Source organism: Tachypleus tridentatus, chromosome 7, assembly GCF_004210375.1.
Source record: "Tachypleus tridentatus isolate NWPU-2018 chromosome 7, ASM421037v1, whole genome shotgun sequence".
NCBI lineage: Eukaryota > Metazoa > Arthropoda > Merostomata > Xiphosura > Limulidae > Tachypleus > Tachypleus tridentatus.
Genome location: NC_134831.1, coordinates 52631954 through 52651786, shown reverse-complemented (window position 1 = coordinate 52651786; position 19833 = coordinate 52631954). Strand labels below are relative to the sequence as shown.

At 30.4% G+C, this 19833-nt stretch overlaps 1 protein-coding gene across 18 annotated transcripts in view; it reads left to right on the top strand.

The window, feature by feature from the left end:
* The window catches only part of LOC143255657 (putative fatty acyl-CoA reductase CG5065), a 128409-nt gene that overhangs the window by 34634 nt on the left and 73942 nt on the right, over positions 1-19833 (top strand). For 7 of the 18 annotated variants that reach the window (XM_076511660.1, XM_076511664.1, XM_076511670.1 and 4 more), the window contains 2 exons: positions 1444-1511; positions 14935-15002. The gene's annotated coding sequence lies outside the window, so the exon portion shown is untranslated. Of the gene's footprint in view, positions 1-631; positions 813-1443; positions 1512-11173; positions 11242-14934; positions 15003-19833 lie in introns of those variants that run through there. The other 11 variants (XM_076511668.1, XM_076511674.1, XM_076511662.1 and 8 more) reach the window with 5 other exon arrangements.

Below are 19833 nucleotides of genomic sequence, written 5' to 3'. Positions count from 1 at the left end.
AGTGGCACAACGGTATGTATGCGGACTCACATCGCTAAAATCGGGTTTCGATACTATTGTATTAATAAACTACTGTATTAATAAACATTTATTATGACATTTTGTATCGTAGATGTACAATATTGAAGGGAGAATAATTAGTCTGGTAATACTTATAAACATTTATCAAGTAATAGACAGAAAAAAATTTTATTTCATCGTTAGAAATCATGAGGAAGCAAGCAACAATGTACTCACTTTTTAAAATTATTCATTTCTCACCATTCGTAGCTTCTCATGAGTTTACTATTTTTTAATATAACAGTATATTTGAACTTAATTAACAATAATCTATATTTAACTTTACACTAACTTTCCGTTCTTTGCCATCGTACAGTCACAGTCAAGTAGTATATTTTATTTCATCATTTGTCTCTCTTCTGTCAAGAGCTGAGCATCCATGACTTCTAAAAGAACAAATGGTGATAGAAAACTTTATGCAGCTTTTTAATCTCTAGCACAGAGAAAAGATTGGTTTGAATTTCGCTCAAAGCTACACGAGGGCTATCTGTGCTAGTCGTTCCTAATTTAGCAGTGTAAGACTGGAGGGAAAGCAACTAGTCATCACTACCCACCGGCAACCATTGGACTACTCTTTTACCAACAAATAGTGGGATTGACCGTCACATTAGAACGTCCCCACGGCTGAAAGGGCGAGCACGTTTGGTGTGACGAGGATTCGAACCCGCGACTCGCGGATTACGAGTCGAGTACCTGAACCACCTGGCCATGCTGGGCCTCAGAGGAAAGATGTCGAGCGTTTTACATTTGATGTTAGAAAATTGTCATTAAATTATATGTTTTGTTTTTGTTTTTTGTACATCGTTAAGAAATTATCAACGAAACTAGTAGGTAATTAATAACTGATAACTCTGTATGAAAACACACAATTTTTAATATTTAATATTGTGTACATGTCTTGAACTACAGTTATAATACATTAATCAGTTCTTGTAACTTTGAATATGTTTGTTTACTACTATCTGTATGTAGCCAGACAGTTTTTCATGGGTTTTAGTCTTCTTCTTTTTTTTGACAAAAAAAAGCGTAGACAAAACTTATTTGCACTGAATTTTTAAGCGGACGTAAGGCATGATATTTGAAAGTCACATGACAACCCGTTGGTAAAACGTTTATGGGGGAAAAGTGTCATTTTATTTGAAAAGTTTATATTGTCATATATAGATGCATTTTTAAAACATATAATTCAGTATTCAGTTCTGTTTCTTTTTCTGTTTTCGAAATTAGTATTTTGTTTTTACGTTTTAGTTTTACCCAATTATGTTTCCTTTTTATCTCTTAGATCGTTGTAGTTTCTTGCTTTGTAACCCTGTTTTATCTTATAAAAATTATTTCGCTGTGGTAAATAAACCCATGTATTTCTATATTTTTGTTTTTCCACAGACACCATTTCAGGCGCCAGTGAAGGTCCTGACCTAGCTAGGTTATTTATTTGTTCTTCTGGTGTTTTTGTAAGTAATTTAGGCAGTAATCAATTACATTTTTATTTATAGTTAATTTAAATCTTACTAGTTAAAAATTTTAAAGTAAATTTTGAACATTTATAAATATATTCGAACTTATGTTAAACTTATGTTATAGGCCAAGAACTACCTAAACTTCCTCAACTTGCTGAACCTCGTGAAATGTTTTTGAGATTATAGTCGAAATTATTATTAACATTGGAGGTACAAAACTAACTACCCGTGATGGATAAACCATTGTGTAGCTTTGCACCTAATGACAACACAAACAAACACAACGGATGATGAAAGTTCTTTTTTTAATCACTGTTTGTTTTTAGCATGTTTATTTATAACACAATGTATTCCTCGTCAATTTGTTAACTTACAAGTTTTCCTTTAAATCATTTTTTCTGATTTCGTATGATTAAAAGCTAATAACACTTCATTTTTTTATTATTTCTCTGAAGCGTTTTTCCAGTGCTAAATAAAGCTGATGTTTCCAGCTCATTGAAAAACAAATAATGAAGTTTTAATCACGCTTGTCTGTTTTGCGAACTTTTGAATTCTTGCAATAAAACAGTAGTATTTATTTAGTACAGTATCTTCAAAGGTGTAAACGGTGAATAATGACGTAACTGTAATATATCACATTTCTAGTGAGTTTTGTATTTTTATGTTATACTCTTGAATGTCTGTATGTGTTTTGTAAAAATGGCAAATGTACGAAAGCTATCTGCTGCTATCCTTAATTTTGAAGTATTCGCCAGAAGGAAGGCAACTGTTCACACTACCGCCAACGATACACAGTAAGGGATTGACTGTGACTCTTATAATGCATCCACAGCTTAAAGTGGAAAGAATATTTTGTGATATAGTACAGATTTGAACCGTCTCGTCAGCTCTAAAACCCAGAGCTCTACCAAAGGACCATCCCGTGCTCTGTTTAATAACATTTTTGAACCCTTTGGTTACGATCTAAAAATGGGTCATCACAATATATGGAAAGGTTGCGGACAGTATTTGAAAATATGTCATACTTCAATTATTTATTTAGTAAGTGTTTATTAAGCCAGGTGTTTTATGTAATAAAACTATTCACTGCGTCAAGATTGACCATCAGTGTTTACAAGAGTTTGAGCCAAAAACCGGTTTAGAACCTCTGCTTTTGTCCCCAGTAAGTTATTTAATATAGAGTTGGATGAATGTTTACGTGATTTGTTTTTCGAAACGAAAATCAAACGTTTACTCATATCCAACTAAAATATTTATTATTAAATGGCAGCAGTAAAGAGTTTAATCTTACAGTTGTCCGTACACGATAATCCTACATTTTTATTCAAGATACACTAAATCAGATAATGAATATTATCTTTCTTTGTTTTTTGACGAATCATTATTACAGTAGTTAAGACAAAGTATCCAAGTTTGATACATTTCACCACATTTCGTTTTGAGCATTGTGCTTATAATGTCTAAGAGAATGATAACTTTTTATATATGTACACTTTACCCTCTGTAAACGTGAGTGAATGAAATGAATTAACCTTTTAAAAAAAACATATCCAATTACTATAACTAGCAATGCGTTGAAAAATCTGACATAATGTAGTACTTCCCTGTAAGATCTATCACTATACAGTGTCGTCAATGAAAGAACAGGTTATAGGAATTTCAACTAAATATTTAAGGATTATTTTTTTGTCAAGATATGCATAAAAATGTCGCTAAAGCGTTTTCACTGATCATTAGACTCGTGTGTGTGTGTATATATATATATATACATATATATTTGTTCAGTAAATAAATAATTAAAGTATGAATGAGTTTGTCCTGAATTAGAATCGTATGTATTTGTTTCTTATATTCATAAAACATCTTCGTGATGTCGAGAAACCCACTTGAAGTAAAAATATTCTCAAAACAACTGGTATGGGTATTAGCACTTTAATTTTAATGAACACTTTTTATTTTAATTAAAGTGTTAATACACATACCAGCTGTCTTGAGATTATATTCATAAAAGATCTGCTCAATTCATCAAAAAGTAACGATATTTACATGTGGTTAGGTATCTCAATATTTTATGTTTTATCATTATTAATTACATTTAATAATTTGTTATTTAGTGTTAAAACTATTTTTTCGAACGTGTCTGAGTATGTAAAAGGAAGTGAACTTGTGTGAAACCTCAGACAGATCTAAAAACTATTGCATTAGCAATTTTGCATGAAAACCTTTATTTTTTATGTACCCTGTGGTGAATAGTATAGTGAGTCTGAGAAATTTTAACGTTAAACAATAGGTTTCAGTGCTATTAGTGGGCAGAGCACGGATAGCCAGCCAACTCTACATAGTTTTGCTCTTAACAACAAATACTCATACTATTTTTTTTTAACAAACAATGCAAGTTGACTGACGTAGAAATACTGCATTGGGAGTTTGTGACACCTGAGACATGCATACTTTCATCGTGGACATGGTACAGCGATAAGTCTACGTATTTGCAACACTAAAATCAAAAGTTCGATTACCCTCGGTGGACGGCCAGGGGCCAGAGTTAGTAATTGCGAAGATTATTGGAAGTATTACGTCGCCAACTTTTATTTTTATAAGCAGGACAATTGCCCAGAGTATATCATGTTTATACATATTGGTGTTCTAAAGAAATTCCTGGCAGTACACCTACCTCCTCGTTGGTCCTGGCTGGGAAACGTCTGAAATACTAATAGACGGCTAAAGGAGTATTCAGTGAGCAAATTACAATAGAAGAATGGGTGATAGTGGAAAAGCTATAACTAGTAAGAAAGGGATGAAGAAGATAAAGAAAATAAAAACGAAGAAAAGGGAGGAAGAAAGAAGCGAGATGAAGGCAGAGGACGAAAAGGAAGAAAAACACAAAACAGATAATACAGAAACAGAAAAAGGAGAGGAAATCTTAGAATTGAAGGAGATTAGCTATCTCTCGGATATTAGTGAATTATTAGAGCGTGCTCTTAAAAATCAAGATGAATTCGTAGAAACAATGTTTACTGAAAAGCTGGAAAAAGATACCTTTAAGACATTAAAAAAGAAAATGACGGACATCGTGAGAATAGTTATAATGCAACAAAATGTGATTTCTCATCTACTTGGGGAAAATTTGGAACTCATGAAAAATATAGACATTATAAAAGAAGAGAAGAGAATGCCTACCTTTGCAGAAGTTATCAAGATGAAAGTAGAACCACAGAGTGAAGGGAAAATGATAAGAACAAGAAGCAGAGAAAGAAGTAAAACTAGGAAAAGAAACATACTCACCATCATACCCAAAAAGAGCATGACATCAATGGAAACTAAAAGAAAAGTACAAAGTTTGGTTCAACCCAAAGAACTGGAGATAGGTGTAAATGCTGTAAGAACTATAGCTAAAGGTGGCATCTTGGTGGAAGTATAAAAAAAAAAAAAGAGATTCATTAACTTAAAGATGCACCATTAAAAGTAAAGGATTTAGAAGAAAACTTTGATGTAAATATACCTAAAAAGAGATATCCACAAATAAATATTTATAATGTAGATGATATGAGCGATCATGAATTTGGCATTAGTATTAAGGAACAAAATTCAGAAATATTTGAAGGAAATGATTTAATTATTGTTAATAAGAAATTTAAAACATTCAGAGGTTTCAATTATATTGTTACAATTGAACCGAATAAATATAAAAAATTGTTACAAGTTAATAAAATTAAACTAAATTGGGGAAGATATGGATTGAAAGAATACGTAAGACCCACAATTTGTTATAATTGTGGAAAATTTGGGCATTTTGCTAAATATTGTAAAAATATTAATACCTGTTTAAAATGTGGACAAGAGGGGCATCAGTATAAAGATTGTGAAAAACCCCTATTTTGTATAAATTGTTATAATCATAATAAGAAATTTAATACACAATTTGATGTGAATCATTCTTGTGAGGATCATAATTGTAGGATTTATCTTAAAGAAATGGATCGATTAATTTCATGTAATGATTATGGTTAGTGTTTTAAATTCTTTTCTTTTTGTGACTCGTATTAATTTGGCAGTGCACCGAGCAGCCAATCTGCAGTTAAACCATGATATCCTACAAAGAAATGTGGATATTATTTCCATAAATGAACCGTATTATTTTGAGGAAAATATAGTCCATTTCCCTGAAAGTATGAGAATTGTTTTTTGTTGTGATATCACTAAGGCAGGGATTATCATTAATAATAAAAACATTAATTATTATGTTTTATGTTATACAAATAATTTAGTTAGTAATAGAATTACTTATGGAAATTTTATTATGATTGTGATTAGTATTTAATGCTCCCCGTTTGGAGTCATTGATGATGACCTTGATATGTTACAAAAGTTTATCAGAAAGTATAATAATCAAATTATTTTAATTTTAGGTGATTTCAATGCTAAGTTAGAAGTTTGGGGCCAGAGGCCACTTGATGATAGGGGGTTTTCAGTTACTAACTTTATGGATTTAAACGAAATTATATTACTTAATAATTCAGACACAATACCAACTTTCTCCTCAATTAGAGGGAAAAGTTGGATTGATTTGGCAATTATAAAGTATAATAACGAATTTGATATTCATTTTGAAGTAACAGATTATATTACTAATTGAGATCATAATACGATAGAATTGCAATTTTCAAATTTTAATATAGAAATAGGTAATAATGAATTTATAAATATAAATAGACTGAATTGGTTGGATATGAAAGTAGAAATAAGAGAAATATAAATGAGATTAAAGATGAGATACTCAACAAAGATAATATTGAAAATTATTTAATAAAAATTACAAATAAAGTTAAAGAAATTTGTTTAAACAATTTAAGGAATAAGAATAATATAAAGAATTTTGGATATAAACAAGCTTAGTGGTGGAATACCAAGCTAAAGATCTTAAGGAGTAAAGTGAGAGCTTTAAGGAGAAGATTTCACAAGATTAAAGATATTAATTTAAGACAGTATTATAAACTGGAATGCAAGAAACAGCAAGCAAAATATAAAAGGTTAATTATTTTCACTAAAAAAGAAGCTTTAAGAAATTATATTACAAGTATTACTGGTAATAATATTTTTGGTATACTATATAAAACTATCATGGATAAAAAGAAGAAATATCTACAAATTAATGAAATAAAAGATAAAGATAGGATTATCACCAAAAATAGAAATGAAGCTATAAATGAAATTCTTAATTATCATTTTCCATGGGTGAATTATGATGAAGTGGTCTCTGCAATAGGTTTTTGCGATGAGATACAGAATAATAATGATATTGATGTGAACATAAATGAAGATAATCTTACAGAGTATGAAATTAATAAAGTCATTGGGGAGATGGAGGATAATAAAGCTCCTGGATATGATAATTTAAAATTGCCTATAATCAAAGAAATATATTTTGCTAATAAAAATTGGTTTGTTAAAGTATTAAATTTTTGTTATAATAATTGCATTTTTTCGTTAGTTTGGAAAAAGACTAAGGTGACTCTCATCCATAAAAAAGGAAAAGATAAAATAATACCTAGTAGTTATAGATCAATATGTCTTTTGCCAATTTGGGGTAAAATATTCAATAAGATTTTGAAATATAGAGTGACTTATTTTATAGAGAAATATAAATTAATTGATGATGTACAATATGGTTTTAGGAGTAAGAGATCTACTATACATACATTAGAGAAACTTAAAGATTATGTTTATGAAAGTATAAACAATAAGTGCATTACATTATTAATTTCTTTGGATTTTAAAAATTCTTTTAACTCAGTGGATAACATGATCTTAATAAAACATTTAAATAATCTAAAAATACCCTTGAAGTTGAAAAAAGTGATTATTGATTTCATTCAAAATAGAGAAGTTTTTATAGAAAGTATAAATAAGAAATATAATAAGGGGATTCCACAAGGATCTAGTTTGGGTCCTATTCTGTGGAATCTTTATACTGATGGAATGTTAAAAGTAAAGAGTACAAGCAATGCAATTATACAAGCATTTGTTGATGACACCATTATTTTAATGAGAGCAAAAGCTTCATACCAATTTATGTCTTTGTCTGAGGATATATTAAATAAGGTTAGCAACTGGATTTCAGATAATTAATTAGAACTTAATATAGATAAATCAAATTTTATTTTAATTTATAAAGGTAAAAATATCATGCATATACCTACAATTACTATTAGTAATAAAAGAATTAAATATACTAAAGAGTTGAAATACTTAGGTATTATAATTGACATGAAATTAAACTGGTTATTGCATCTTAATTTTGTTAAAAGTAAAATAGTTATTGTTATTCAAAAATTAAAGCGGATTTCAAAAGCCACTTGGGGCTTGAAACAAAAAGTTTTGAAAGATATTTACATATTAAGTATAGAAAAAATGATGAAATATGGATATGAAATTTGGTTTGAAAATACAGAAAGGATTAAAAATAAAATTTTACAAATTCAAAGAATAGCAATATTACCCATTGCAAAAACCTATAAAACTGTAGCTAGTTTAACACTTTACACCTTAACGGGTATTCCCCCATTAGATATAAAACTAGAAGTTGATGTTAAATTATATAAATTGTTTTTTCTTAATCAAAATATTAAAATAGAAGACGAAGTAATTGAATTAGAAAATATTGAAGTTCTAACGGAGCTAAATTTTGCTCCTTGGATCAACCATAGTTTTAAATTGGTACTATGATGAAGATTTAAAACAATTTAGTGATAAATTTTATATAGATGGCTCAAAATTAATAATAAAGTTGGATGTGCTTATATATATATTTATAATGATTAAATTATAATTAAAATTAAAAAGGAAAGTTTGTTTAGATTAAATGATAATACAATAGTATTTATGACTGAACTGTTTGCAATTTTTAAGACTATTGATTTCATGGTTAATAATAACATTTATGAAGCAACGATATATTCTGATTCAAAGTCATCATTAATGGCACTTAAATCAAGTAAAAATAATAATTATTTAGTTAATAGAATTAAAGAACATATTATCTACAATAAACTTAATATTATTTGTGTTTGGGTTAAAGCCCACATTGGGATCAATTATAATGAAATAGTAGATCTTAAAGCCAAGGAAGCCACAGAGAGAACGGAAATTAACGCTGAATTTGGATATAGTAAACAACAAATTAAAACGAAATTAAATAAAGACTTATTAAGTAATTGGCAACAAAGATGGGATGATGCTTCTGTTGGTAGATTCACCTATAAATAGTTTAATAAAGTAAACTTTAATAGATGTAAAGGAGATTTGTATATAAATCAAATTTTAACAAATCATGGGTTTTTTTTTCCAGAATTTCAATCAAGAATTTATGGATAATTTAATTTATGTCTCTGTGGAGAGATAGGAACGCAAGATCACATAATTCTATATTGCAAAAATTATGAGTATATAAGAAAGAAATATTTTCCTAAAATTATTTAAATTGGGAATTTAAGAATTTATTATTAAATGCGGGAGCAGTAAATGGTATTAAATGTATTATTACTGATATATTCGAACAGTTATGTTGAAATTTGTTTTATTTATTACTAAGTAGGTAAGTGATGTAATAAATTGTAACAATTTTGTAAGTTGTAAAAAAATATTATTATTATCATTGTTAGAATTAGTAAAAAAAATGTTGAAATTTGTTTGATTTATTTGTTTTGTGTTTGTTACTAAGTATGTAATTGATGTAATACATTGTAACAATCTATCTTGTAAGTTGTAAAAAAAATAGTATTATTATTGTTATAATTATTGTAAAAAGAAAATGTTGAAATTTGTTTGACTTTTATTGGCTTTTCTTTGTTACCAAGCAGGAAACTTATATAATATATGGCCCGGCATGGCCAAGCGTGTTAAGGCGTGCGACTCGTAATCTGAGGGACGCGGGTTCGCATCCCCGTCACGCCAAACATGCTCGCCCTTTTAGCCGTGGGGGCGTTATAATGTGACGGTCAATCCCACTATTCGTTGGTAAAAGAGTAGCCCAAGAGTTGGCAGTGGGTGGTAATGACTAGCTGCCTTCCCTCTAGTCTTACACTGCTAAATTAGGGACGGCTAGCACAGATAGCCCTTGAGTAGCTTTGTGCGAAATTCAAAAAAACAAACAAACAAATATAATACATTGTAATATTTTTGTAAAAAAAAAAAAGAAGAGGGAGTTGGCAACAAATCTTCTAGTTGGAGGAAGTCTCAATTTGTAATGTTACGTTTTATTAGTTTGATTTGCTCTACTGGCTGGGTTCGTGATATTGACATTGGAGTGATTAGTGAGCAGTATTGCTTTGCAGCGGCTTAATCATTCTTCGAATACCCCGTAAGGGGTAGGTCGATAACATTTTTGGTTACCCTTGGTGGGCTCATCAGATAACCCGATGTGGCTTTGCGAAAAGAAAAAATTCGAACATTGTAGATAACCTGCTTTATAACGAATTCAACTATGGCGAGGCCGTGTTTGACGCCAGAGTGTACGTCACAATTAGTTTTAAGATGTCGTTAAAGATTTTACACGTATATCAATTTTTGTATTATTATTTCTTATATTTTCCTTGAAATAATTACCTACATGTGAGCATTTGACAAAGTTTTTATTCCTCTATCAGATAAATTAATAAGAAAAAAACCTTCCTTTTCTCGTTCTCAGTGATATAAAATCTGTGTTAAAATAAACTTTAATTTTTGAGTAGTACTCACAGGCTAAGAATATTTCGGTGGTGTACTTCCAGCTATCATGAAATTTAATTGTGTGGTAACAGTAAAGGCTAAATATGTTATTATGAACTAAAAACATGTTATAGAGTTTTGAATTCGCGGTAAAAGTGCTTAAGTTTTATGAATAATTATTATATCTAAGTCTTGACTTCCACTCTAAGAGTTCCCCGCTGGTACAGCGGTAAATCATCGGATTTACATTGCTAAAATAAGGGGCTCGATTCCCCTCGGTGGACTCAGCAGAAAGCTTGATATGGCTTTACTATATGAAAACGCACATTGTCATTAAATTATATGTTTTGTTTTTGTTTTTTGTACATCGTTAAGAAATTATCAACGAAACTAGTAGGTAATTAATATCTGGTAACTCTGTATGAAAGCACACAATTCTTAATATTTAATATTGTATACATGTCTTGAACCACAGTTATAATACATTAATCAGTTCTTGTAACTTTGAATATGTTTGTTTACTACTATCTGTATGTAGCCAGACAGTTTTTTCATGGGTTTTAGTCTTCTTTTTTTTTTTGACAAAAAAAGCGAAGACAAAACTTATTTGCACTGAATTTTTAAGCGGACGTAAGGCATGATATTTGAAAGTCACATGACAACCCGTTGGTAAAACTTTTATGGGGGGAAAGTGTTATTTTATTTGAAAAGTTTATATTGTCATATATAGATGCATTTTTAAAACATATAATTCAGTATTCAGTTCTGTTTCTTTTTCTGTTTTCGAAATTAGTATTTTGTTTTTACGTTTCAGTTTTACCCAATTATGTTTCCTTTTTATCTCTTAGATCGTTGTAGTTTCTTGCTTTGTAACCCTGTTTTATCTTATAAAAAATTATTTCGCTGTGGTAAATAAACCCATGTATTTCCATATTTTTGTTTTTCCACAGACACCATTTCACGCGCCAGTGAAGGTCCTGACCTAGCTAGGTTATTTGTTTGTTCTTCTGGTGTTTTTGTAAGTAATTTAGGCAGTAATCAATTACATTTTTATTTATAGTTAATTTAAACCTTACTAATTAAAAATTTTAAAGTAAATTTTGAACATTTATAAATATATTCGAACTTATGTTAAACTTATGTTATAGGCCAAGAACTACCTAAACTTCCTCAACTTGCTGAACCTCGTGAAATGTTTTTGAGATTATAGTCGAAATTATTATTAACATTGGAGGTACAAAACTAATTACCCGTGGTGGATAAACCATTGTGTAGCTTTGCACCTAATGACAACACAAACAAACACAACGGATGATGAAAGTTCTTTTTTTAATCACTGTTTGTTTTTTGCATGTTTATTTATAACACAATGTATTTTTCGTCAATTTGTTAACTTACAAGTTTTTCTTTAAATTATTTTTTCTGATTTCGTATGATTAAAAGCTAATAACACTTCATTTTTAATTATTCCTCTGAAGCGTTTTTCCAGTGCTAAATAAAGCTAATGTTTCCAATTCATTGAAAAACAAATAATGAAGTTTTAATCACGCTTGTCTGTTTTGCGAACTTTTGAATTCTTGCAATAAAACAGTAGTATTTATTTAGTACAGTATCTTCAAAGGTGTAAACGGTGAATAATGACGTAACTGTAATATATCACATTTCTAGTGAGTTTTGTATTTTTATGTTATACTCTTGAATGTCTGTATGTGTTTTGTAAAAATGGCAAATGTACGAAAGCTATCTGCTGCTATCCTTAATTTTGAAGTATTCGCCAGAAGGAAGGCAACTGTTCACACTACCGCCAACGATACACAGTAAGGGATTGACTGTGACTCTTATAATGCATCCACAGCTTAAAGTGGAAAGAATATTTTGTGATATAGTACAGATTTGAACCGTCTCGTCAGCTCTAAAACCCAGAGCTCTACCAAAGGACCATCCGTGCTCTGTTTAATAACATTTTTGAACCCTTTGGTTACGATCTAAAAATGGGTCATCACAATATATGGAAAGGTTGCGGACAGTATTTGAAAATATGTCATACTTCAATTATTTATTTAGTAAGTGTTTATTAAGCCAGGTGTTTTATGTAATAAAACTATTCACTGCGTCAAGATTGACCATCAGTGTTTACAAGAGTCTTGAGCCAAAAACCGGTTTAGAACCTCTGCTTTTGTCCCCAGTAAGTTCTTTGGATGAAGTTGGATGAATGTTTACGTGATTTGTTTTTCGAAACGAAAATCAAACGTTTACTCATATCCAACTAAAATATTTATTATTAAATGGCAGCAGTAAAGAGTTTAATCTTACAGTTGTCCGTACACGATAATCCTACATTTTTATTCAAGATACACTAAATCAGATAATGAATATTATCTTTCTTTGTTTTTTGACGAATCATTATTACAGTAGTTGAGACAAAGTATCCAAGTTTGATACATTTCACCACATTTCGTTTTGAGCATTGTGCTTATAATGTCTAAGAGAATGATAACTTTTATATATGTACACTTTACCCTCTGTAAACGTGAGTGAATAAAATGAATTAACCTTTTAAAAAAGACATATCCAATTACTATAACTAGCAATGCGTTGAAAAATCTGACATAATGTAGTACTTCCCTGTAAGATCTATCACTATACAGTGTCGTCAATGAAAGAACAGGTTATAGGAATTTCAACTAAATATTTAAGGATTATTTTTGTCTGAAGATATGCATAAAAATGTCGCTAAAGCGTTTTCACTGATCATTAGACTCGTATATATATGTTTTTTATATTCATAAAACATCTTCGTGATGACGAGAAACCCACTTGAAGTAAAAATATTCTCAAAACAACTGGTATGGGTATTAGCACTTTAATTTTAATGAGCACTTTTTATTTTAATTAAAGTGTTAATACACATACCAGCTGTCTTGAGATTATATTCATAAAAGATCTGCTCAATTCATCAAAAAGTAACGATACTTACATGTGGTTAGGTATCTCAATATTTTATGTTTTATCATTATTAATTACATTTAATAATTTGTTATTTAGTGTTAAAACTATTTTTTCGAACGTGTCTGAGTATGTAAAAGGAAGTGAACTTGTGTGAAACCTCAGACAGATATATAAACTATTGTATTAACAATTTTGCATGAAAACCTTTATTTTTTATGTACCCTGTGGTGAATAGTATAGTGAGTCTGAGAAATTTTAACGTTAAACAATAGGTTTCAGTGCTATTAGTGGGCAGAGCACGGATAGCTAGCCAACTCTACATAGTTTTGCTCTTAACAACAAATACTCATACAATTTCTTTTTAACAAACAATGCAAGTTGACTGACGTAGAAATACTGCATTGGGAGTTTGTGACACCTTAGACATGCATACTTTCACTTTCATCGTGGACATGGTACAGCGATAAGTCTACGTATTTGCAACACTAAAATCAAAGGTTCCATTACATTAGGTGGACTCATCAGATAGCCCGATGTGGCTTTGTAAAAAGAAAAAAATCGAACTTTGTAGACAACCTGCTTTTTAATGAATTGAACTAGGGCAAGGTTGTGTTTGACGCCAGTATGTACGTCACAATTAGATTTAGTTAAAGATTTTATATGTATATCAATTTTTGTATTATTTTTTCTTATATTTTCCTTGAAATAATTACCTACATGTGAGCATTTGACAAAGTTTTTATTCCTCTATCAGATAAATTAATAAGAAAAAAACCTTCCTTTTCTCGTTCTCAGTGATATAAAATCTGTGTTAAAATAAACTTTAATTTTTGAGTAGTACTCACAGACTAAGAATATTTCGGTGGTGTACTTCCAGCTATCATGAAATTTAATTGTGTGGTAACAGTAAAGGCTAAATATTTTATTATGAACTAAAAACATGTTATAGAGTTTTGAATTCGCGGTAAAAGTGCTTAAGTTTTATGAATAATTATTATATCTAAGTCTTGACTTCCACTCTAAGAGTTCCCCGCTGGTACAGCGGTAAATCATCGGATTTACATTGCTAAAATAAGGGGCTCGATTCCCCTCGGTGGACTCAGCAGAAAGCTTGATATGGCTTTACTATATGAAAACGCACATTGTCATTAAATTATATGTTTTGTTTTTGTTTTTTGTACATCGTTAAGAAATTATCAACGAAACTAGTAGGTAATTAATATCTGGTAACTCTGTATGAAAGCACACAATTCTTAATATTTAATATTGTATACATGTCTTGAACCACAGTTATAATACATTAATCAGTTCTTGTAACTTTGAATATGTTTGTTTACTACTATCTGTATGTAGCCAGACAGTTTTTCATGGGTTTTAGTCTTCTTTTTTTTTGACAAAAAAAAGCGTAGACAAAACTTATTTGCACTGAATTTTTAAGCGGACGTAAGGCATGATATTTGAAAGTCACATGACAACCCGTTGGTAAAACTTTTATGGGGGGAAAGTGTTATTTTATTTGAAAAGTTTATATTGTCATATATAGATGCATTTTTAAAACATATAATTCAGTATTCAGTTCTGTTTCTTTTTCTGTTTTCGAAATTAGTATTTTGTTTTTACGTTTCAGTTTTACCCAATTATGTTTCCTTTTTATCTCTTAGATCGTTGTAGTTTCTTGCTTTGTAACCCTGTTTTATCTTATAAAAATTATTTCGCTGTGGTAAATAAACCCATGTATTTCCATATTTTTGTTTTTCCACAGACACCATTTCACGCGCCAGTGAAGGTCCTGGCCTAGCTAGGTTATTTGTTTGTTCTTCTGGTGTTTTTGTAAGTAATTTAGGCAGTAATCAATTACATTTTTATTTATAGTTAATTTAAACCTTACTAATTAAAAATTTTAAAGTAAATTTTGAACATTTATAAATATATTCGAACTTATGTTAAACTTATGTTATAGGCCAAGAACTACCTAAACTTCCTCAACTTGCTGAACCTCGTGAAATGTTTTTGAGATTATAGTCGAAATTATTATTAACATTGGAGGTACAAAACTAATTACCCGTGGTGGATAAACCATTGTGTAGCTTTGCACCTAATGACAACACAAACAAACACAACGGATGATGAAAGTTCTTTTTTTAATCACTGTTTGTTTTTTGCATGTTTATTTATAACACAATGTATTTCTCGTCAATTTGTTAACTTACAAGTTTTTCTTTAAATCATTTTTTCTGATTTCGTATGATTAAAAGCTAATAACACTTCATTTTTAATTATTCCTCTGAAGCGTTTTTCCAGTGCTAAATAAAGCTAATGTTTCCAATTCATTGAAAAACAAATAATGAAGTTTTAATCACGCTTGTCTGTTTTGCGAACTTTTGAATTTTTGCAATAAAACAGTAGTATTTATTTAGTACAGTATCTTCAAAGGTGTAAACGGTGAATAATGACGTAACTGTAATATATCACATTTCTAGTGAGTTTTGTATTTTTATGTTATACTCTTGAATGTCTGTATGTGTTTTGTAAAAATGGCAAATGTACGAAAGCTATCTGCTGCTATCCTTAATTTTGAACTATTCGCCAGAAGGAAGGCAGCTGTTCACACTATCGCCAACGATACACAGTAAGGGATTGACTGTGACTCTTATAATGCATCCACAGCTTAAAGTGGAAAGAATATTTTGTGATATAGTACAGATTTGAACCGTCTCGTCAGCTCTAAAACCCAGAGCTCTACCAAAGGACCATCCCGTGCTCTGTTTAATAACATTTTTGAACCCTTTGGTTACGATCTAAAAATGGGTCATCACAATATATGGAAAGGTTGCGGACAGTATTTGAAAATATGTCATACTTCAATTATTTATTTAGTAAGTGTTTATTAAGCCAGGTGTTTTATGTAATAAAACTATTCACTGCGTCAAGATTGACCATCAGTGTTTACAAGAGTCTTGAGCCAAAAACCGGTTTAGAACCTCTGCTTTTGTCCCCAGTAAGTTCTTTGGATGAAGTTGGATGAATGTTTACGTGATTTGTTTTTCGAAACGAAAATCAAACGTTTACTCATATCCAACTAAAATATTTATTATTAAATGGCAGCAGTAAAGAGTTTAATCTTACAGTTGTCCGTACACGATAATCCTACATTTTTATTCAAGATACACTAAATCAGATAATGAATATTATCTTTCTTTGTTTTTTGACGAATCATTATTACAGTAGTTGAGACAAAGTATCCAAGTTTGATACATTTCACCACATTTCGTTTTGAGCATTGTGCTTATAATGTCTAAGAGAATGATAACTTTTTATATATGTACACTTTACCCTCTGTAAACGTGAGTGAATAAAATGAATTAACCTTTTAAAAAAGACATATCCAATTACTATAACTAGCAATGCGTTGAAAAATCTGACATAATGTAGTACTTCCCTGTAAGATCTATCACTATACAGTGTCGTCAATGAAAGAACAGGTTATAGGAATTTCAACTAAATATTTAAGGATTATTTTTGTCTGAAGATATGCATCAAAATGTCGCTAAAGCGTTTTCACTGATCATTAGACTCGTATATATATGTTTTTTATATTCATAAAACATCTTCGTGATGACGAGAAACCCACTTGAAGTAAAAATATTCTCAAAACAACTGGTATGGGTATTAGCACTTTAATTTTAATGAGCACTTTTTATTTTAATTAAAGTGTTAATACACATACCAGCTGTCTTGAGATTATATTCATAAAAGATCTGCTCAATTCATCAAAAAGTAACGATACTTACATGTGGTTAGGTATCTCAATATTTTATGTTTTATCATTATTAATTACATTTAATAATTTGTTATTTAGTGTTAAAACTATTTTTTCGAACGTGTCTGAGTATGTAAAAGGAAGTGAACTTGTGTGAAACCTCAGACAGATATAAAAACTATTGTATTAACAATTTTGCATGAAAACCTTTATTTTTTATGTACCCTGTGGTGAATAGTATAGTGAGTCTGAGAAATTTTAACGTTAAACAATAGGTTTCAGTGCTATTAGTGGGCAGAGCACGGATAGCTAGCCAACTCTACATAGTTTTGCTCTTAACAACAAATACTCATACTATTTTTTTTTAACAAACAATGCAAGTTGACTGACGTAGAAATACTGCATTGGGAGTTTGTGACACCTTAGACATGCATACTTTCACTTTCATCGTGGACATGGTACAGCGATAAGTCTACGTATTTGCAACACTAAAATCAAAGGTTCCATTACATTAGGTGGACTCATCAGATAGCCCGATGTGGCTTTGTAAAAAGAAAAAAATCGAACTTTGTAGACAACCTGCTTTTTAATGAATTGAACTAGGGCAAGGTTGTGTTTGACGCCAGTATGTACGTCACAATTAGATTTAGTTAAAGATTTTATATGTATATCAATTTTTGTATTATTTTTTCTTATATTTTCCTTGAAATAATTACCTACATGTGAGCATTTGACAAAGTTTTTATTCCTCTATCAGATAAATTAATAAGAAAAAAAACTTCCTTTTCTCGTTCTCAGTGATATAAAATCTGTGTTAAAATAAACTTTAATTTTTGAGTAGTACTCACGGGCTAAAAATATTTCGGTGGTGTATTTCCAGCTATCATGAAATTTAATTGTATGGCAACAGTGAAGGCTAAATATGTTATTATGAACTGAAAACATGTTATAGAGTTTTGAATTCGTGGTAAAAGTGCTTAAGTTTTATGAATAATTATTATATCTAAGTCTTGACTTCCACTCTAAGAGTTCCTCGCTGGTACAGCGGTAAACCATGGGATTTACATTGCTAAAATAAGGGGCTCGATTCCCCTCGGTGGACTCAGCAGAAAGCTTGATATGGCTTTACTATATGAAAACGCACACCCCTCTAAAATAGTTTTTAAATTGTCATAATTATGGAAAAAACATGGAATGACAATTATAACACTTGATTCGGAATTTGTAGGTCGCGGAATCGAATCTCGTCACTGAAAATTCTTGCCTTTTCTGCCGTGTGGGCGTTATAATGTGACGGTGAATCATACTATTAATTGATATTTTAGTTACATATAGAGGATATTAAATAGCCTGCATATTCCCTAGTCTATCACTTCATAATTAGGGACGGCCAGAAAAAGAAGACAAATCTACTGAATGCGATAGATAAAACATTAAATCATCATATTATCGCATTTGTATATTAGGCAAAACTACTAAGCTATCTGCGGGCGTCTCTGATTTTGGTCACTGACCATAAAGAAGGTAGCCAATCAGCCTAAGGGAGTGCATGCTATTCTTATAACGAACCCACAGCTTAACTAGCGGGGAATGTTTTGTAGTATCGTATGGATTCGAACGTGCCTCACCAGCTTTTAAATCTAAAGCTCTACCACAAAACCAACTCGCTCCCTTTATGACTACATCGTTTGGATATAAGTAGGTAAATGCTACATGTGCTAGGACTGGGAATCTGTATTTGATGTTGAAGGATCTAATAAAAATTGGCACACAGTAGTGACAACCTACGAGTACTAATCTTACCTCATAAGGGAATATTAGATACATGTTCTTACAGGAATCAAGATACAGAACAGTTTGCAGAACACACTGTTAATAACAGGAGTAATAATTTAGATAGTTTACACTCAGACCACTGTAGTCAAACTATCACATATTTTCCGAAGATGTTCTACTGGACTTTTACTTTACATATAAATAATTTCAAGGCAATCTATTAATAAATACACAAGGTAAAAAAATCTCCAATTTTTATTGAATTTCTTCCTTTTTTTTTCTTAACATCGAAAGTACAGAAACTTTAAACTTTATTTGGTATAAAAACTAACTTAACGTTTATGGATTTTTTTCAAATTTGATAAACTAACAAATTTTTGAAACCTACAAACAAGTTTTTAATTGGGACTGTATATGAGCCACAATTGGAAGGTTATTCAGCAAAAAACGCTCACTTTTGGCTCAAATATTTGCGTTACAAGTCATAAGAACTATCGGTCTGAAATCTTAAGCTTCACCTAAGAGCAAAGGTGGAAATGTGTTAGTTTATGTGTTATTCAGATTAACAATAGCTGAATTAGAGCAGTAAAACTGGTGGAAGCATGGGCTGATATATAAGCATTGATATATAAGTTAATTACTTTCCATGATGTCACTGTAAAGGGAATTACCATAAAACCTGTCGAAGGCGGAATCGCAAGGGACCGAGTAAAATTTCCGGCTTAAGCAGATTTTCTGGCTTAGACATAGTGAACATGCATTTCCTTTATTGTATATAATTTTTTGAGCAGAACATTATAGTTGCTTGACTCAAGGGAAGTAAGACGTTTGTGAATAAAGTTATTATACTGTTTATGCTATATTTATTAGAATAAGAACAAAAATAGACATTCAAAATATACGTAAGTACACAAAATCTTCATCAAATATATTTGAAGAAAGTGTCCGATTTCAACTGTTTCGTTTTTTAATGGTCTTTCTCATGCGGTTAAAAGAGAATACCAATTCTACGGCCTATTCATGAAGTTTATTTTGCATATAATTTGATAGCGTTAATATAAATTAACACTTGCGATGAAGTAGGAATTTCTGTTTCCTTACTATCTTTTCCATTTTGTTCATATT